Below are 2,987 nucleotides of genomic sequence, written 5' to 3'. Positions count from 1 at the left end.
ATAAAATATTTGTTATCATTCTCTTGAAATAAATGTGTTTTTTTCTTGAAAAAATACCGGTTTCATATGTATACACCTGGTATATATATATATATATATATTGCAATTAATTAAAACTAAATAAGAACTTTCGTTGTCGAACTTTTTATGTAACTTTATAATATGCTGCGGGATGGGGGCAATTTTGCACTAGCAACTTTGCACGTGCCCAACTGTGCACTTCGATAGCCAGACAGACAACTGTACACGTCGTTGGTCAGGCGATCAACTTTGCAAGTGCCATCTGGGCACGTGCACAGATGTTCATGTGCTAACTCTGCATGTGGAAATTCCGACGTGCACAGTTTCCCAAGTGCCATCTTTGTACTAGCATTTTTTCCAGCATAACGTGACTGTCATGGACGTATAAGTGGAAATGTCAGGAAGGTTAGTACAGTTCTTGACATACACATAGGTATAATATTTTTGACATAAGAGCAAATAAGAGTCCAGAGAACTTTTTTCGATAAAATATTTTTAAGTAAAAGTAAGCAAGTTATATAAGCCTGAATGTTCAAGTTATCACGCTAGAATAGGTGGAAATATCAAGGTTACATGCTCTTTGGTACAGGGCACTCAGCGCCGGATTTACCAAGGGACACGGTGGGGCTAGTGTCCCAGGCCCCAGGGGGCCGAGGAGCCCCTGACCCCAGAAAATTACGTACGTTACAGCAAAATTGGGATTTTATCTGCCCTTAAGAAGGCCCCTCCGAGGTTTAGCCCCAGGCCCCGAAAAATGTTAATCCGGCGCTGATGGCACTGCAACTGCACACAACTTTTTGGAGAATTTCATAAATGTAAAGGTAGGTTATAAAGGCCTGAATAGTAATATTTCTCATATGTAGAATGAATTTTCTCAGCCATGCTCCATTCTTTTGTCAATAGACGGCATTTTAGTATTCCCATGCCGAAATATTAAAATACTCAATTCAAACTTCCCGCTCTTTGGGCCTATTTTTTTAATTGGTCAACTCTCGGGCGTGGTCGTAGAGCCCCTACAGAGACCGCGATGGGAGGTGAAGGAAATGCGCACGCAGAAATAAGTGCATATAGGGGCAGCGGAACTAGCTGCGCGCGGATATACGCGAGCGCAGACATAATTGGAAGTTTACTGTACTTAGATATAAAGGACCACCCTCATATATACCCCTACGTAAAGACATAAACGTGCACAGTTAGGCAGGTGATATCCGTGCACATTCAGAGATAGGCCAGCGACATACGTGCACGTGCACAGTTTTGAAACTCACATCTGTATACGCTTAAGTCCACAGAATCGCCTCTATGCACGTGTAAATTTCCACGTACCCAGTTATCCAATTTTGCACGTCCAAATTTCAATGTGCACAGTTGTCACCTGCACAACTATGCACATGTACAGATGGGCTCATATGGGCTTGGAAGTACACAGATACGCGTGTACAGTTGTCCCTTCGACCATCGACGTGCTCAGTTCGTCACGTGTAAAGTTGCTATGTGCAAACTTGTCAGTCACCCATATGTTGCTGTGAGTTAGTCCTGTCGCTTCAATAAACTCATCCATCTAAAAGTTAAAAATTTGTTCAGTTTTGTCGGATATGAAGTTCAATTCATTATGTCGTTGTTGTTAATGGTTCTTTTTCTGACAAAAATTATACTACCTGGTTCAAAACTGAATCATTTTCTTCAAAATTCGACAATTCTGTCAACATTCATTCTTCTCATTTAAAAATACTTTTTATTCGGTGGACAATTCAATTATTTTTTTAATTGGGGGTACAAATGTATGATTGAAAACTGATCTGTTTTAGTTGCTTGACATTTTCTTCTCAAGTGATAGTCTATCTATATTGTTGAAAATTCAACTGTTTTATCGAAAATACCTGTTTTTTGCTGTGATTCGGATATGAATATTTCTTGAAAATGAGTCTTTTTGGTCTTTTTTTATTCTTTTTCTGGATCTACATTTTATATTTCTCCAATTCTGCACATTTAGAATTGAAATTTTCTTCACTTTCAATATACATATGTTTGTATTTATGGGTTTTCTAAGAATTTTAAACAGGACAATTTTTAACGACTCTCGGATACGACGCAGTCGCAAGCCGACCCCTACATTATCTTGTCTTTTACTTAACAGTTCCGTAACAAATTTGAAAGAGAGCGGTCGCTTATATACTCGGTTGGAGAAAAAGCCATATAGAAAATTTTCAATTTGGTAGAAATACACTTTCTTAAAATTGTGCTTCGATATGCAGTTACTGGGAAATTCGGAAACGTACTTAAAGATAAGTAATTCATAGCAATTCATTATAATTTCACGATAAAAGAAAGAAAACAAAGGAAATTTAAACCTACAAACTAAAAATAACGCCGAGATTTTGAGCCGAGTCGGGGGGGCTCGCTTTTTATTGTAAATTCAAAGATATAGGCCTAAAATAAACACACAAGAGGGGATGTATATGCATGTGTGTGTGTGTGCATGTGTGTGTGTGTGTGTGTGTGTGTGTGTGTGTGTGTGTGTGTGTGTGTGTGTGTGTGTGTGTGTGTGTGTGTGTGTGTGTGTGTGTGTGTGTGTGTGTGTGTGTGTGTGTGTGTGTGTGTGTGTGTGTGTGCAGTTACTGGGAAATCCGGAAACGTACTCAAAGATAAGTAATTCATAGCAATTCATTATAATTTCACGATAAAAGAAAGAAAACAAAGGAAATTTAAACCTACAAACTAAAAATAACGCCGAGATTTTGAGCCGGGGCGGGGGGGCTCGCTTTTTATTGTAAATTCAAAGATATAGGCCTAAAATAAACACTTCCCCCCTCTCCCAACCCTCCCTTATTAACTGAAGTTTTTGGTGGGACTGACGTTAGAACCACAATCTCCACCATATGACGATTTGATACTTAACTTTGACATGATTTCGACTCAGAAAATAAACTTATTGCATAAAGGTGTTAGTTGGGCGTATAATCTAA

Source organism: Belonocnema kinseyi, chromosome 1 (genome assembly GCF_010883055.1).
Source record: "Belonocnema kinseyi isolate 2016_QV_RU_SX_M_011 chromosome 1, B_treatae_v1, whole genome shotgun sequence".
Classification (NCBI taxonomy): domain Eukaryota; kingdom Metazoa; phylum Arthropoda; class Insecta; order Hymenoptera; family Cynipidae; genus Belonocnema; species Belonocnema kinseyi.
Note: the sequence above shows the minus strand (reverse complement) of the source record.